The 18813-nt window shown below is 37.9% G+C and overlaps 1 protein-coding gene across 11 annotated transcripts in view; it reads left to right on the top strand.

Annotated features, from left to right (window-relative positions):
* IMMP2L (inner mitochondrial membrane peptidase subunit 2) overlaps positions 1 to 18813 on the top strand; it is an 879044-nt gene that overhangs the window by 17699 nt on the left and 842532 nt on the right. For 2 of the 11 annotated variants that reach the window (XM_049642961.1, XM_049642959.1), the window contains exon 3: positions 15261 to 15394. The exons of the other annotated variants lie outside the window; for them this stretch is intronic. The gene's annotated coding sequence lies outside the window, so the exon portion shown is untranslated. The remainder of the gene's footprint in view (positions 1 to 15260; positions 15395 to 18813) is intronic. 11 annotated transcript variants of the gene reach the window in all.

The following is an 18813-nucleotide window of genomic DNA, read 5'->3' as shown; positions in this document are numbered from 1 at the left end:
GATAAGAGTAGGTGAATGTAAGAGATTAATCGAGGTAAAAAAACAGAATAACGAAAATTTTTATATTAGTATCATTGATATAGCAATACAATATTTTAGATAATGCAAGTGAATATTCTTTACTAGAATGAAATTTTTATTTCATTGGTTTCACAATAAAGTTGTTTTACAGTTTTTCTTTCTGTTTCCAATTAATGCTTCTTTCAGAGTTTACAGATTTGATAATAATTTGTGAAAGAGTATATCTGACTGATTTTGAGAGTGTCTGCCCATCACTCTATCCTTATTAAAAATGGAAGAAAACCTCACTGTACTGTTAGTCAAAAATTTTTATATGACTATCTAATGTTTGTACTGAAGTTAACACCTAATATAGCAAAATGTTGGTATAATTTTGGCCAAGGAAAAATAACATCTTAAATATTGCCTAGGGGATTCTGTTATGTCTGTCTCACTACTAAAACTGAACTTTCATCTGTGATTTTATTATGGGTAGACACAAATGATTCATTTGGCTAGACTCATGAAGAGGTGAGGTTGCCACCTTTCTTTGTAATTAATTGGATAACAAATTACTTGGCTAGGGAAAGGGGAAGGTCTTTAGGTGATATGTCTAGCCTTTTTTCAGAACAAAGATATATTAGGTTCTGAAAAACTTCTTCATTATTCAAAACTGATAGATATTAATTTAAATTGCTTTGAATTTCTATATGGCTCATATATTTTTATCTAGCTCATATACTCCCTAAAATCCATCAAAATTGTTACTAAATTTTCTTTCTGAGCCATTTACCATAACAACCATTGTGATGCTCCCTAATATCATTTGCTGTTGATGTATCAATAAAAATAAGTTTCTTACAAAATTGGAAGGATCAGGGAATTGTTCTTAGGGCCACCAAGCTGTTGATTAAGTTGACAACAACCTATTTGGTGACCCATATAAAAATAATTTTGTTTATTGTTACTGGCACTTATTTGTAAGTAGGGTTATATTTATCTTTGCTGCTGACAGCAGGAATATATTAGAAGTTTCCCCAAGTGTGTGTGTTATCTTGTACTACCCAACCAGCTATGTGATGTGTGTTTGTTAAATGAGCACATGTATAAAGACCAGGCAAGTGAACATGATTTCATGAGCATGGTAACCTTGCAGCAGAAGCCAGAAGTGGTCTTTGAGCACAGGTGCAGTGATGATGATGATGGGATGTATATTGAAAGACAGGTAATTTTAGGAGTGGGGAGAAGGGGCTATTCTATGGATTTCTGATATGGAAGGTAAAGGCCTGAAGTTAGACTCAGAATCACAGATAGTTGAAGCAAAGAACCTTACAGGTAGTCCACTCAAACAGATGAAATGAATTGCTGGGTCATTGGCATAGCTAGGACTTGAATCCAAGTTTTTTGATTTCTCCTTTGGTGCTGAGCATGGGAAGGGAAGTCAAGATTTAGCTCTAGAATTAGATGGGTCCTTTGGTTCTTTGGGAATGACAGGTGCAGGGAGGTGCTATATCAGATAGATTGTGTGGCTCTCCAAACAGCCTGCTCAGGCCATCCAGTTTCTTTCTTATGCTCCTGACTGGTATTTAAAGGAACGGAGTGCCTGACACAGTCATACCAAACTGTCTCTCCATCAACATTATAAGTAGGTGGCAATATAAACCACATCTAAAGTTAAGTAGGGGTTAAGCGTCGGTTGAGCATCCTACTTCCACTCGGGTCATGATCTCACCGTTCGTCAGTCTGAGCCCTACGTGGGGCTCTGTGCTGGCAGCTCAGAGCCTGGAGCCTGCTTCAGATTCTGTCACTGTCTGTCTCTGCCCCTCCCCCACTCACACCCTGTCTTTTTTTAAAAGTAAATATTAAAAAAAAAAAAAATTAAAGGGGTGCCTGGGTGGGTGTGTTATCTTGTGGCTCAGTCGGTTAAGCGTCCAACTTTGGCTCAGGTCATGATCTCCCAGTTTGTGAGTTCGAGCCCTGTGTTGTCCTCTGTGCTGACAGCTCAGAGCCTGAAGCCTGCTTCGGATTCTGTGTCTCCCTCTGTCTCTGTCCCTTCCTCACTCACACTCTGTCTCTGCCCCAAAAATAAATAAACGTTAGGGGCGCCTGGGTGGCTCAGTTGGTTAAGTGTCTGATTTCAGCTCAGGTCATGATCTCCCAGTCCATGAGTTCAAGCCCCGTGTCAGGCTCTATGCTGACAGCTCAGAGCCTGGAGCCTGCTTTGGATTCTGTGTCTCCCTCTCTCTCTCTCTGCCCCTTACCCGCTGGCACTCACTCTCTTTCTCTCTCTCAAAAATAAATAAACATTAAAGAAAGTTTAAAAAAATACATAAACGTTAAAAAAATAAAAAAAATAAATAAAATTAAGCAGTCAAGACACACTTGCTTAGCACTTGCAAATGCTTCACAAAATTCTAAGACTTTTAGGAGAGAGGAGTAAGCCATGGTACTTACTCTTTAGGGGCTTTGAGCATAGATGGGGAGAATGGACATATCTATACAAAGATAACTAATAATACTGGGTGCCAAATGAGGGTGTGTCTAGTACATGTCAGAGGAGTTTGGGAGTGGAAGACAGTGCCGGGGCTTAGAGTTCTCATGTAAGGTTTCCCAGAAGAGATGAAAATTAGTTTGGTTCCTTCTCAACTCAGTAGATCTTAGGAATAATTATATGTGTTCAATTGTAAAGATTTCGGATTCACCTAACTTAGGAAGTTACGGAGCTAGAAGTTGTTTTCAGATGTTTACCTGACTTGCAGTGGAATACCATTCCACAATTCCAGCAGTTGTGCAGAGGACGGCTGAAGGTTTCTGTTTTGAGACTCCCATTTCTGCTTATCACTGCTGAGTTCACCAGCAGGTCGAATTCTCCCTACTGGGGTGTTCCCAATGGTCTTCTGAATGTTGGGATATGGAGCCCCTTGGTTGCAGTTACCCTGTTCTCAATTTTTTTCTTTATTGGCCAAATAGTTAAAATTGCCACTTATGTGTGAGTTTGGTGAATTTTCTCATTTAAGGTGATCTTTTTACTAAGAGCTTATTAAAGTGAGGTGGGGTATTCATGTAATATATATAAAACATAGCTGCAGCTGGCATTTCCAGTGGGCTTTTCTGTTGTTCAGTTATATTATTTTGGTGTTCTTTGTTATGAATCATTAACTTGAAGATTGGTACACAAATAATGCCATTAAACATTATAAGATAAATAATCTTATTGCTGCATCAGAGAATAAATACACTTCCCCAAACCCATGTTGTTTTTACTCTACCTGGATATCTGCATTCCAATGATATTTCTCATTTTATCACAAATAAGGGCCTATGAACCCGACAGAGGTGAATTTAAACAAGAAACATGAAAAATGTTAGTGCTCTAATTATATAGTTTGAGCCTTAGTCCACCTCTAATCCTTTAAGTTGGTGGTTTTTAACCTTTTTTTTCTTCTTATTTTTTAATGTAGTGAACCCTTCAAAGAAAATCTTTTTTGGAATTCTATTATTAAAAAAACCAAACAGATGGAAGCAGAGTAACTATGACTAAAGAAGGGAATCGGAGCTCAGAGTTTTGGTCACTTTGTGTTTGCTCCCTTTGGCCCTCATGCCTCTAGGGAATCCTTAAGGACACCATGGAGCTTGGGATAAAAACATTGCTTTTAAGGAAAAACAAGCTAAAAACTTCCTCAAAGTAAGCTTTTAACTGGAAAAATAATGTTGATGTCCTATAGTTGAATTTGGTTGTGAAAAATTACTTGATCCTTCTTACCCACCTTTACTGCCTTTAGCCATGAGTGTTGTGCTATGATTTCTGGAAGAAAAAAATACCAAAAAAATCCACCTCTTGAAGTTCAGTGTACATAAACATACACATACATAAATATACATAATTTAAAAAGAAATACTTCCTCAATAAATATCTTCCAACTGCCAAGTAAAGCTATCAGATGAGAGAGAGGGTAGTCAGACACATGAACATATTTCCCCATGCACACAGACACAACACACACACACCTAATTTGTTACAAGTGGTTAGGTAATGCCTTTCCCTTCATCCATGCCTCCACAACATCCATCATATTCTGAATACAAAGCAGATAGTCTACATGGATGGGAAATTATGAGGTTAGCTTACCAAAATAATTACTTAAAAATTGTTATTAATAATACATTATTGGAAGTAATTTATTAATTTCTTCCATAAAACTGTATTGACAATCAAACACTGAAGTTTGGCAGGGAACAAGAGTCCCTGCCCTCGAAGAACTCACAGCCAATTGGAAGTAAAGATGAGAAAGTCAAGTGTGATAAATGCTATAGCAGAGGAAGCATAGGATTTTGTGGGAATGTGTAGAGGAGCAATTAATTCAGACCTGGAGAGCCAGGGGGGACTTCCTGGTGGGGTGATATCTCAGCAGACTGAAGGATGAATAAGAGTTGGCTGAGATGGGGTACCTGGTTGGCTTAGTTGGTACAGCATGCAACTCTTGATCTCAGGATTGTGAGTTCAAGCCCCACATTGGGCGTAGAGATTATATAAAAAAAAAAAAAAAAAAAAAAAGAGTTTCCAAGAAAAAGAAAGGTGGGAAGAGTAATGAAGACAGAGGGGAATATACATAAGGGCCCAGCAACAAGTAAAAGCATGATGCATTCTAGAACTTGCATGTAGCTGGGTTTGGCAAGGGCATGATGTGCTAATGAAAGGTAAGTTGTATGCTAAATCTAAGGAGCTTGATATTGTGCTACAGGAAATGGAGAGTTATTGAAGGATTTCAAGCAGGTGGAAGTTGTGGTTTGTATTTCTTTTTTAGTACATGGCACTTGGCTAACTACCACGTTGACCTTGGGGCAGTCATTCTCTGAGAGTAGAAGGACCAGAAATTATCAAATACTGTATAGTTTGTCTTTCTATTATATCCCCAGTTGCCTATCTTTTCTATAAAACCTATCTTTCTTCATTTTACTTTTATGGCCCTTGTCACCTTATCACGAGGCCAGATTAATTCAAAAGAACAATGTTTAATGTTCAATATGTATATAGATACACAGGTATATCTTCATTCTTTCAGTATAGAAACTTTATGATGCCCTGCATGTAGCAGGTACTCAAATGTTTATTGACATAAAAGGAGTAAATACTAAAGGAAGAAATGCTAGCTCAATTCTCTCTCTATCTCTCTCTCTTTCTCTCTCTTTTTTTTTTTGTGATCATTTCTCTGCTCAGTGCGTTTTAGGCTTAGATAATTTCAACATCAGCTGTTTCTTGGCAAACTCCAGGAGTCTGACCATTTTATACTATAACTAATGATAATAAGGTATGCATTTAAAATAGTTCAAATTCACAACTTTGTATTTTACCACTGGATCTCAAACTCACAGAACAGCTGGATATGCAGATATAAAATCGAAAAATAGTCGAAAGCTTTATTTACTTCGCTCAGTTATTATACTTTGAAAATTATATAGATGGATAATTTATGAACTGAAGAAAAATTTTTGAACCTTCAAGGAAGCTAACTTAATTTCTAACATATATCTGAGAATGATCCCAAAGGAAACTTATTTTAAAATAATATTTTGTAAACTTTAAAAAAATGCATTTTATTAAACTTAACAGTTTATAAAATACTTTCATGAGATTACTTATACTAAAATTAAATTTGCATTACTTAACTTACCTTTTGAGGCTAAATACTCCGTTCTTTTTTTTTTTGTTTGTTTTAAAATTTTTTAATGTTTAATTATTTTTGAGAGAGAGAGAGAGAGAGAGAGAGAGAGAGCGCGAGCCAGCAGGGGAAGGGCAGAGAGAGGGTGACACAAAATCCAAAGCAGGCTCCAGGCTCCAAGCTGTCAGCACAGATGTGGGGCTTGAACTCATGGACCGCGAGATCATGACCTGAGCTGAAGTCAGACACTTGACTAACTGAGCCACCCAGGTGCCCCAATACCCAATTTCATAAAATAAGCAAATCTCAAGGTACTTTTTCATAGTTTATAATTATTACTGACCTTAATTATTTAGTGACCAGATTTTCCCATATTTAGTGCAGGAACACCTTCAAGCAGGCCCCTGCGACCTTTTATGTTCTTCTATCATTTTTCTGAGCATCTCTTTACTTAGAGGTGTAACAAAATGTTCCAGGTTCATCTTATACCTTCCCAGGTCCAGCCCTGGAATCAATTTTTTCTCTGAAGAGCTTTTAGTGAAGAATAGTATTAGAACCTAAGATCCAGATACTAGAAGTTCTTGTTACTACTGGGGTAACAAGATACTGGGGTATCTTTGCTTTTAGGTCTCTAGAGGGTTTTTTCTTCACTTTCCCCTGTGTCTCCCCTTTTCCACAGAGCACCATGGTTTCCAACTAATACTTTTATTCTTTTGGTCAAGGCTGCAATGTATCTAATATAGTTTCAGAGCTGCTTCCCTCATTTTTTGCATTTCTTCTTCCCTCCATCCCAACTGAGGGTATTTAATTGAATACTCTGTTCAGAAGTTAATGGGATTAGGGACACCTGGGTGGCTCAGCCAGTTAAGCACCCGGCTCTTGGTTTCAGCTCAGGTCATGATGGCACTGTTTGTAGGGTAGAGCCCCGTCTTGGGCTTTGTGCAGACAGTGTGGAGCCTGCTTGGGATTCTCTCTTTCCTTCTCTCTCTCTGCCCCTCCCCCATGCTCACTCTTTATCTCTCAAAAATAAATAAACATTAAAAAAAATTAATGGGATCAAAAGAGAGTGGAAGGAAACTTTTGGAGGTGTCCCATATGTTTATGGAATATGTTGTGGTGATGGTTTCACTGGTATATACTTATTTCCAAACTTATCAAAGTGTATCCATTATATATGTACAACTTTTTGTATGTCGATTATACTGCAATAAAGTAGTATTTCCTTAAAAAAGGAAAGATGATGGGTGAATTGCCATGATGGGCAGTGCAGAGTCAGTATGAACTGTCCACCTCTGGAATTCTTTTATATGAGAAAGAAAGAAATCTCTTTCCTGTTTATACAAACTAAAAAAAAAAAAAAAATGTTGATTGGATCACTGCCTTTTCCACAGTTGATGCCTGTTTAATTCTGTCTTGTTTAGATTTTTTAAGTGGATAGTGGAGCAAAGACCGTTTCTTTTTCGTTAGATATGTAACATGAAATAAAAATGTATGGAGTAAATCACAAATACTGAAATGGTTTTGCCCTGTGTTTCATATCTTTCATTAGAAACCATGGCTGAAGCGATACGAAGTTTAAAGTTTTCTTTCTCTTTCTGTTTTTACTTATGGAATGTTTCTCTACCTCTTTGCATTTTACTCAGAATAGCATAGGCATTTCTCTATTAATGCCATGTTTGCATTCCTGAAAAATCTTTAATTCTGCAAAGTCATGTGCTATGAGTGATAGGGCTTACAGGGAATAGAGCGTTAGGAACAGATGAGAACAGATCATTTGAGACCAGTGGAATGTTGTACACAGAATAACACACACAAAATGGCCAAATCTCAACTGGCATTTATACCCAGTGTCACAGTTCATCTTAGGCAGTCTTAAACCCTGGTTTTCCTCCTGAGAGTTGTGTCTTCATAGTCCCACTTCTCCCAGAGACTAATTTCGCCAAGGTTAAAAAGGGTGTTGACTTATGAGTTTTACGTTATTCTGAACACAGTGGAAAATATTGTGCCTTTCTTCATCGGCACCCTCAGCTTCCTCAAGTAGCTTAACATAGACGTAGACAAGTGGAAGTCTTGAAGCTGCCGAATGGAACTTTCCCATTAAGTGTGAGGAAACTCGCTCCTGCTGGAGCCAAGACAACTGACGTCATTTTCCTGCACATGAGCTAATTCGCATTAAAGAAATCTCTGTGGTAGCGGGAAAGACTACTCTTAATTTGCTTTAGTTTGCAAAGGAAATATGTACCCACTATTGAAAATTCAGAGAATATGGAAAATTACACAGAAGAAAGCAAAAATTCCTTGACTGCCTATAAACACTGCTGTCATCATTTTGGCTCATATTCTTCCTCACCTGACCTCTTTCGATAATTATGATGATGATAATAATAGTCTATGTGTGTATAAAATTTCAAATGAGTTCCCATTATACTTAGAGTTTTCCAACTCCATATGTCAAGCAGTATAGGTACACAATATCCTTTTTAATCATTACAAATGATTCTACTTGATGCATGTCAGTCTGTTGTTTATGTATCCATAGACCCTTTTATAGATTGTTTTCAGGTTATTAGAGAAAGGATTAGAAAATCCTTGATCCTGTCTTCACACCTTAGAATTGGCGCCTCTGCACAGAAGGTGTGTTCATGTAACATGTTGGCACATTTTGCCATGTTACCTTCAAGAAAGGTTTCACCCATTTATAGCACCAGGAGAGCATGAGATGTGGTGTTTTTCCACCCTGGGTGCTTTTTGTTTTCTAAATCTTTGCCAGTTTGATAGGTTAAAAAGGTGGTTTTTATTTGTCTTTTGTTGTTAGTGTGGTTAAACACCTTTTTATATCTCTGTAAACTATCCATATTTGCTTTCAATGAAATGCCTTTCACGTATTTTGCCCACTTTTCACTCAGAACATTTGTTTTTTCCCCTATAATTTATAAGAATTACATAATTTTCAAGATATGAAGCTTTGAGGATTAATATATATTGCAGCTTTTTATATCAGGCTGATTATCTTTTAACCTTATTTGTGATATGTGTTGATTTTTATGTAGTCAGACCCATCAGTAATTTTCTTTTATGTTTTCTGGGCTTTATTAAATGTTTGAAATGCCTCTTCCTACCCCTAAAAGACTGTTTGCCTTTATTTTATTTTATTTTATTTTATTTTATTTTATTTTATTTTATATACATAACATATATATTTTTATTATATATATATATAATAGAAGAAAAAACATATATATATTTTTATTTTAATTTTAGAGAGAGAGAGTGTGCAAGCAGGGGAGAGGGGCAGAGGGGCAGAGGGGCAGAGGGGGAGAGAGAGAGAGAGAGAGAGAGAGAGAGAGAGAGAGAGAATCCCAAGCAGTTTCCATGCTCAGTATGGAGCCTGACGAGGAGCTGTATCCCATGACCCTGGGATCATGACCTGAGTTGAAATCAAGAGTTGGACACTCAACCAACTGAGCCACCTGGGCACCCCAGTTTTGTGTTTATATTTTTATTTTTTATATTTAATTTTTGAATTGTGTGAGATTTATTTTTCTATAATGAGTTAAGTAAATATCCACCTTTGATTTTTCCCCCCTTACAAATTGTACAAATTGTAGTTATTTCAGCAACCTTTGTTAATTCAAGTCCCTTCTTCTCAATGTTAATATCTTTATCATATAAGTTTGTGTCTTTGGATCTATTTCTGGGTCTACTATTTTATTAGGTATTTCTGCAAAACAAATTACTCCAAAACTTAGCAGCTTAAAACATGTATTCTCTTACAGTTTCTATGGGTCTGTAATTTAGGGGCAGCTCAGCTCTGCACTTCTGATTCAGGATCTGTCTTCTGGTTGAAGTTAAGATTTCAACCCAAGCCACAGTCATCTGAGGGCTTACCTGACACAGGAGAATCAGCCTTGCAGTTGGCTTACTCACAGGGCTGGCCATGGTAATGCTGGCTACTGGGGAGAGGGAAGCCTCAATTCCTTTCCAAGTGGGCCTCTACTGTGGCTGGCTGTTTTTTGTTTTTTTGTTTTTTGTTTTTTTTTAATTTTTTAACATTTTATTTTATTTTTTAAGAGATAGAGATGGGCAAAGCATGAGTGGGGGAGAGACAGAGAGAGAGGGAGACACAGAATCACAGAATCAGAAGTAGGCTCCAGGCTGTCAGCACAGAGCCTGATGCGGGGCTTGAACTCATGAACTGCGAGATCATGACCTGAGCCGAAGTCGGACACTCAACCGACTGAGCCACCCAGATGCCCCAATGTGGCTGGCTGTTCTTATGACATGGTGTTGGCTTGCCTACAAGTAGTGAATAGGAGAGAGAGCTACAAGGGAGTTATCCTTTTCATGACTCACATATCACATAGCATCATTTATACCACCTTCTCTTTGCTAGAAGCTGGTCACTAAATCCTGCCCACCCTTATGAAGATGGGAATTAGGCTCATCATTTTGAAAGGACTGTCAAGGAATTTGCAGAAGCATTTTTAAACCACCATGTCTCCTTTTTGTTCCATTTATATATTTAACTCTTTCTGCACTAGTATCATACCATTTTAAGAGTCTTCTGTCAAACTGATGGAATGTCACATAATGCTATGCCTACATTATTTGACAGACCATTGACTCTTACTGGTCAAGCGTCTAAAAATAGATATACAAAATAATATAATAATCTGGTGACATTTTAAGTTGCCTTATCTTCCCAACTTCTCATTCTTTTTTAGAATTATGTAGTAGGGATCATCATATTTCATTGAAGGTACCTGCTTACAGCATTTCTGAAAAACTGTTTTACGTTATTTCATACTGCTGTGAGTAATTTTAAATGCTTTGATTGGCAGATATGTCATAGCTTCAGGGCATTGCATGTTGATGCAATGTCACAGGTATTTTAAACACAATCTTCTAATATACTGGCAAGTAGGTAAACTCAAAATAAGGGATTTATGTGTGGGGTGCAATCTAAGTAACATCCTAGTTCCATATGCTGTATACTCACCAGGGACTCATTATGATCCCTGGACTTTCTGTGAAGCAGACACTTGAGTCCAGAAAGTGCTGTGCTCCATCTGCCTTACTCTCCAGGCTGCACAGGATGAGCCTCTTTGTACTCTGACCTCTTGACTGCTATTTTTTTTTTTAACTTAACGCTGCCAGCGAGGCCGTCATTGCCATTACAACAAGTGTGCGCCCCCGCCCCCTACACTTGCACTTGTAAATTTAAAGAACCATAGCTCCTTATTCCAAAGACATCAGTTATTGTTGCTTTTACCTTAAATTGCGTACATCTTCTCGTCTGGCTTGCATCTTTGTCCAGCACCGAGCCCGCACTGCTCTTGTTGGAGCTCCCTGCAGACATGCAGCTGCCGTAGATGGGCTGTGGGCAGCCTTCCAAAACTCCCCACCATCCTTTGGACAGGTTTTATTTTTGACAGACTAATCAGAGCTTTAATGTGCTTCCTTGCTGGGGGAGCCTGTGTTTCTAATTTTTTTCTTTACCATTCTGTAAAGAGTAATAACATTGCCTGGGCTGGCCATAAGTTTCCTGGTTACACTGTATTTTCCAGTCCCACTTTTCTTGTGACCTTGCTTTCCTATCTTTGGGAAAAGATCCCTTTAGGGTCTGTTGGCTTTGATTATTTTGAGAAGCCTTTTTACTTCCTATTTACAACCCTGATTAAAGGAAAAGCCATGTTTTTTCTCCTTATCTCTTAATGTGAATTTGAGGTGATGTTTATATTCACTTACAGGCATTTGTAGTCTGGTGAAGAAAGCAGTGTATTTGAGGCATAAAGAATAGGGATCAAGATAGGATTTTCATGATTCCTGAAATCATGTTCTTTTAAAAAGTTGCTCACTCCGGGGTGTCTTGGTGGCTTAGTTAGTTGATTATGGCTCAGGTCATGATCTCACAGTTCGTATCTCACAGTTCGTGAGTTTGAGCCCCACATTGGGTTCTGTGCTGACAGCAGGAGCCTGCTTGGGATTCTCTCTATTCCTTTCTCTCCCCCCCCCCCCCCCCCCCACATGCCTTCTCTCTCAAAAAAACAAACAAAAATGTTGCTTATTCCACGAACTGTCAAACCCATTAGAGACCCTGTATCACATAAAAATAGGGCAGAAATAGGGTTAGTGTCAACACTAACTAAGAGAAATGAATATGAAGTATTAGAGAGTGGGCCAGAGTCTGAGAAAGCAAGGTAGGTAAGGAACAGCAAGGCTGATACCTCAGATAATTGTGCTACAGGAATTGTGTGTCACATGATGTTTTCAGGGACATTTTAACTTTCCAATATTCTTATTTATTTTGTGCCCTTCTTTTTTTTAGGTTCTCAATGTTATATTCTCTTTATTTTCCCTGTCTCACTCTTATTTCTTAGTTTTGATTTTTTGAAGAGTTTTGAGATTTTTTTTGAGAAGGATGTTTTTTCCTTTAATGGGCTATCTTAATTGTTTATTAAAATTTTTTTTTAATGTTTATTTATTTTTGAGACAGAGAGAGCATGAGCAGGGGAGGGGCAGAGAGAGAGGGAGACACAGAATCTGAAGCAGGCTCCAGGCTCTGAGCTGTCAGCACAGAGCCTGTGATATGGGGCTCGAACTCACAAACTGTGAGATCATGACCTGAGCTGAAGTCATATGCTTAATTGACTGAGCCACCTAGGCACCCTGCTATCTTAATTTTTTAAAAGCCAATTTTGCACACAGCAGAATGCTAACTAATGTGGTATTTTAAAAAAGCTGTGCAGTAAGTGTTCTGATACTAGAGATGTGTTCTTTTGCCAATTCAAAATGTTATTGTTTCAAGAATAAATAGGGTTATGGTGAATAGCCCAATATTGTCTAATTCCTTTTTTGGGTTGCAGATGAGTACCTGGTCTGTTTCATTTACACATATATTTAAGTGGTCACATTGTTAGCTTAAAATCCATATTGCCTTTAGCTTTTACTTAAAGATAACAGTTATGCTTTTCTATTAAACTAAAAAAAAAATAGGGGCGCTGGGGTAACTCAGTTGGTTGAGTGTCAGACTTCGACTCAGATGGTGATCTTGTGGTATGTGGGTTTGAGCCTGGCATGGGGCTCTCTACTGTCAGGGCGGAGCCTGCTTCAGACCCTCTGTCCACCTCTCTGCACCTCCCCCACTCACTCACTCTATCTCTCTCTCTCTCAAAAATAAATTAACATTAAAAAAAAAATAGAGTGCTGGGGCACCTGGGTGGCTCAGTCCCTTAAGCTCCCAACTTCAGCTCAGGTCACAATGTCATGCTTTGTGAGTTTGAGCCCTACATTAGGCTGTCAGCACAGAGTCCGCTTTGGATCCTGTCTCCCTCTCACTCTGCCCCTACCCCTCTCGCGTGCTGTCTGTCTCCCTCTCTCAAAAAATTAATGAACATTAAAAAATTAAAAAAAAAAAAAAGAGTGCTGTGTTGACACCCAAATTTTGTGAGTATTAGAGTTAAAGCTTACGAAGCTTCTCCTTGCTAATGGTTATTATTTAGTAGAATTTTTCTCACTCTATGGAAAGCTATCCACTTGCCTGTTAATTTTTATGATAAACTATTTTTGCTGAATTTATGGCATTTTAATAACTGAAATTTGAGATTGGGCCTTAGTTGTAAGTGCAGTCAAATAGTGTCTATATGGAGTTAAAGGATAAGGATAATTTATAGGATTAGGGTCGACTGAGTCAGCTCTTAGGTCTAGTGTGGTATTATGGATTTTCTTTTATATGAGTTTCAAAATTATTGGAGTCATGAAGATATCCAAATTGCTAAGGGACAAAACAGAGTAAAATAAAAAAATAAGTATTAAAGTGAGTATCATTCTTCACTTCTCTTAACATATATCCTGTTTGTGGTCTGGCCAGCATTCTTACTATATCAGGCCCTAGGTACCTTTACTCTCAGAATTATATTTTCCTATTGCCTGAGAAATTTACCTAATATAATTTATTTTTCTTTTATTTCCAATATTTAATGATAATTTTTAAATGTATAGAAAAGTTATAAGAATTTTTTAGTGAACATTCTTAAACCTACCTTCTACATTTAAATTCATTTTTTCTTCCCTTTTTTCTCGTGATTTTTTTTCTTGCAATTTCAGCTCTTCTTTTTTTTGTTTTCAATGACTGTTATATAACTTACTCCTGTAGTCCAATTCTGGCATTAAGTTATATTTTTCCTTTATTCTGCTTTTTAAAACTTAAATCACCTAAGACAGTGCTTCAGTGTTGGCACTCCATAATTCTTGTCAATTAGCCATTATCAGTAAATATGGTAGTCCCTAACCAGTGAAATCCTAGAACATGATTAAGTTCAAAGCAGTAGAAAAGTATCACTCTGTTTAACAGGTATCCCATGACCTAGAAGATAGGCTTTCCTGATTTTATTGCATGCAATGGACATCCTTAAGTCTACTGTCCACTTTTGATTTGTTATTACTAGTCCCTTTCTTTTGGCATGGCTAATGCTTTTACCTGAAGAAATAAATACCTTTTATTTGATGATCCAGCCATTGTTCTCTAATAAACATATAATGTACTCAGGTACTACTTTTATGGTGCTTTATTTTTTTTCTTCATACAAATGCTTACTTCAACAGAACAACACGTGCAAACATTTTGCACCTCCAAAACACCCTGCAAGTTTTCTCAGGTGAAAAAATTGTGGCTCAGCAAAGATGAAGTAATTTGTCCAAAGTCACGTGATCGAATCATGATTTGAACTGAGGTCAGTTAGATTCACAGGCCACCAACTTTATACTGCCTTTCCTCTTTGCTGATGCTGCCTCTGCGCGGAGCACTGCCGGCCAGAGGAAGGGCTCCTCTTCTGTGGCAGAAGGAAGAGTGAGCATAAATGCAGGACATTTGCAAATTGAAGTCCTTACCAAAAACCTGTAAGTTGCACCTCATAGTTGTTTTCTGGTGGTATTTTCTCTCTACACCAGTTGTAGTAGAACTTACTCATGGAATTCATTTGCGTTTAAACATTCCTGACTTCAAATTAAGTGTGTCAGTTTTAATCTCTCTTCTCTTAGTATCTAGATGCTTATCAGTTTACCAATAGTGACTTACAATTATCTCCATCAAGAGGCAGTTTTAGGTCAAGACAGAGGACCATTACTATCTTCATTAGGCTACTAGTAGTGACTTTTTTGGGGGGCGGGTATCTTTGCCAGACATGGTTCACTTTATGTCTAATTCCATTACATTTATCCCCTTTATTATTTTTGGTTAGTTTTTTCTTTATTCTTTATTTTTTCTTTCCATTTTTTCCTTTCTGAGAATTTTTGAGTGAGAACTGCTAAGTCACACAGGTTAAAAGGTAAGGGAATTGATGCTGGAGTTCACATAAACTCCAGTTCACTGTCTATAAAATAGACAGTACCAATTGTCTATTTTATAATCTCTTGTTTATTTGTAAAGTGAAAGGAGCAAGGTGGCCCTGAATTTTTTTAAATTGGTTTCCATAGATTACTTTTCCCAGATCTTCTTCTAGTACAAGCGAAAGTGTTCTAATTCATCAGTTACTGTTTTTCTCTTTCATTATAATGTCAATCTAAATGTATCCAAATTCCTTCTGGTTTTGTACATCTTAGGTTGTTTACAGAGTGAGGTTATTGGGAGCAGGAGCTCCTAGAGAGATCCATGGAGAAGGGTGGCCTGATCAAGGATGGTCATCTACTCATTTCTTGTCGTCTTGTAACAAATCACCCTGGGAAGGAACTGAAAGGTGTGTCTTTTTACCTCTGGTATCTTAGCATCGTGTCTAGCAAAGGAGACAATTAATGTAGCAAGAATGAAAATGTAAGCTCCATGTGGCCAAGGACCACACCTACCTTGTTCTGCATTGTGTATTCATCCCTTATCACAGTTCCAGATGTGGAGTAGGTGAGCAGTAAATATATATTAAGTGAGTCAAGATTGGGTGTCAGATTTTCTTGGATTCCTGCTCTTACATTCTCTGATGGTTCATAGTTTATATAAAACTATAAAACTTTTATATAAAAGTTTGAGTTTATACATGAAATCTTGATTTGGTTATCCAAATGTGCAGGCTTATTACTATGACTGAAAGATTACATTTTCTATAAGATACTGCTTTGTAATTTATTATTTTCCCGTTACTTTCAAGCCTCCCACACAATTTTTAAATAGTTTTTGTAATTAGGATGACTTGAGGTGTATTTATCCACCTGGTTGCTATGGATGAGTGACTGGTGACTTTGTAGAGGCTAAAATATAAACAAGTTTAAGAATCATTGTAGATGAATTCATGCATGATGAAGCCATTATAAGTCATGAGAGGGAAGAGAGGCATTTATGCTGTAGGTCATTATGTGGTTGAGGTCAGCATCACCAAGAAACTTTCCCTTGTAGGTACTGTATAGCAGGTGGCAAATACGATTTCAACTGAATCTGAAAGCTTATTTAAAAATATTCTCAGTTCAGCAATGAACCAGGTGTGCCTACTACTTAAGCATTAATTTTCTCAGGAGCAATGTTTTGAACCTAAATGACTTGCATGGTCCCTAGAAGAATGAGGTTACTGATAAAAATTATTCCCTTTTTGCTGGGGATGATTTTAGTAGCATATTGTCATTGCTGAAAGGAAATGTTCTCAGAGGAAACAGATGCTGGGTGCTTATTAGTATGGAGGTTTTATTTTTTATTTATTTTTAACGTTTATTTATTTTTGAGACAGAGAGAGACAGAGCATGAATGGGGGAAGGGCAGAGAGAGAGGGAGACACAGAACTGGAAGCAGGCTCCAGGCTCCGAGCTGTCAGCCCAGAGCCCGACGCGGGGCTCGAACTCACGGTCCGTGAGATCATGACCTGAGCTGAAGTCGGACGCTCAACCGACTGAGCCACCTAGGTGCCCCAGTATGGAGGTTTTAAACATAGAAGGTGTGAACAAAAGACCAGGTCACTCCAATGATTCTTTGGCAATTTCTATAGAAAAAGAAATACATAAACTTTAACAAGAAATGTGAATGTGATAGAACTTTAAGCGATTTATTTGTACAACTTGCTAAGGAAATGTAATGTTTGTTTCACTTATGCATGGTTTCTTTAGTATTTTTGTGATGAAAGCTTAAAAAATTTGTTTAATGTTTATTCATTTTTGAGAGACAGAGAGACAGAGCGTGAGCAGGGAGGGGGAGAAAGGGAGACAGAGAATCTGAAGCTGGCTCCAGGCTCTGAGGTGTCAGCACAGAGCCTGACGTGGGGCTCAAACTCATGAACTGTGAGATCATGACCTGAGCTGAAGTCGGATGCTTAACTGACTGAGCCACCCAGACACCCCTGTGATAGAAGCTTTTAAAAGTGTTTGATTTTTATGTGGTACAGGTGCCCTTCCAATTGAGGTAGGATAGGACTGTACTGAGACTTTTCTTTTGAGCCTCTGAAAACAGGGACAACTTGTTTACAAGGTAGCTTTTTTTTCCCCCCTGGGCTTGAGCAGAATCTGCACACCTTCAGATTGGCACTTCTCCCACATGCTCCTTGAGAGTCTCTCCGTAGAAAACTTCTGGGCTTGACTTTGTGGTGCAGGAGATGGTTGGCAGTGGAATTGTGAACACAAGAAGTGGAAGAGCAGTGGCTTCTGGTTCTTTACCTATAATGAAATGTTCTTTGACGTGATTGGCACTTGTTCCAGCTTCTTTGTTTCCTTTTGTAACCAGTTGTTTAATAAAAGCAAAGCCTTTTTTTCTTTTTAACGTTTAGAGTCTCACATGTTTAGAGCAATAACCTGAGTGACTTTTTACAATTTTATTTTAGTATTTGCTGAAATCCCAGAGAAACAATTGAACAACTTATAGAAACATGAGTGTTGGGCATAGAAAGGACCTTAGAAATTGAATCTAGCCTCTTTCTTTTTACAGATGAGGAAACTGAGGCCTGAAAGTGAGTTGGTGAGGCATACAGCTGGTGATAGGTCACCTCAAGGCCCCAGACCCTAATTACCATATTCCTTCCTGGCTGCCACAGTGACCAGACAGAGTAGCAGTTTATGGGAGAGTGATATTGGAAAAGAAGGGGAGGCTCAAAATTCTGGGGCTCCAATTCTGACACAATTGATGTTTTCTCCCCCCTCCCCCTTAATTTACATTATAAGCATGCAGGTTACCCTATCACTGGGGTAACTGTGAGATCATCGGATTTGAAAGTTTTCCCAGTCTCTATTCTGCACGTATCCCTGGTCATATAGTGAAGTTCCATGCATGCAGGACACAAGGAACCATAAAGAGAACACTTATATTTTCATTCTGTCATATGTTTGCTTTTTTAATTCTAAGAGCCACAGATGTATAGGAGTGTGCTTTTCTATCTACATTTGTCCTATCCTTTTCTTTTTTTCTTTTTTCTTTTTTTGAGTCTAAATCCTCAAGCCTATTTAACCTGATCGTTAAAGTATATTTTTGCTTTATATTTAAGCAAGCATAAGCTTATGTGTTTAAGTCCAGTTTGTTAATTACTTAAAATAGTCAAGGAGTCAAGTTGTTTGTGATATGGATTGTCAGCATTTTTTTTTTTTCTTGTTTGAACCTAGTGCTTACTCTGGGTGAGTAGGAAGGTAAGACTGTCTAAGGCTTTTCAAACTCTCAAGAAGTTTTCCCAAGCATGCAATATTTCAGTATAGCCTGTTTTGGCTACATAAAAGAGCTGCAGTCAGTTAAATATGTTGATTGCTGCCTAAATAGGAAGAATCTTACTTGGTGTTTTTTATTCTCCTTAGGGCAGCATAGAGAGTGGACTGAGAAAGGGTGGGTTATTTATCAGGATGGGAAATAGATGAGGACTGGCATCATCCCATACTATCTATGTACTAAAGTGACTTCATAGCACCATCTTTATTTTTTAAATGTTAGAAACCAGTGAAAGTTCAAAGAAGAAAATAGTTATCATCTACATTTCCAGCATCTAGAATGAACCGCTTAGCATTTTGATAAACCTCCTTTTTCCGTTTCTCTCTATAGTTTACTAATTATACATGTGACATATGGGTGGTTATTAAACAATGAACACAATGATGCAAATAATATTCTAGTTTAGGGGCGCCTGGCTGGCTCCGTCGGTTAAGCGTCCGACTTCGGCTCAGGTCATGATCTCGCGGTCCATGAGTTCGAGCCCCGCGTCAGGCTCTG

The sequence above is a fragment of the Panthera uncia genome, chromosome A2 (genome assembly GCF_023721935.1).
Source record: "Panthera uncia isolate 11264 chromosome A2, Puncia_PCG_1.0, whole genome shotgun sequence".
NCBI classification, from domain to species: domain Eukaryota; kingdom Metazoa; phylum Chordata; class Mammalia; order Carnivora; family Felidae; genus Panthera; species Panthera uncia.
This window is presented reverse-complemented; position numbering and strand designations above follow the sequence as displayed.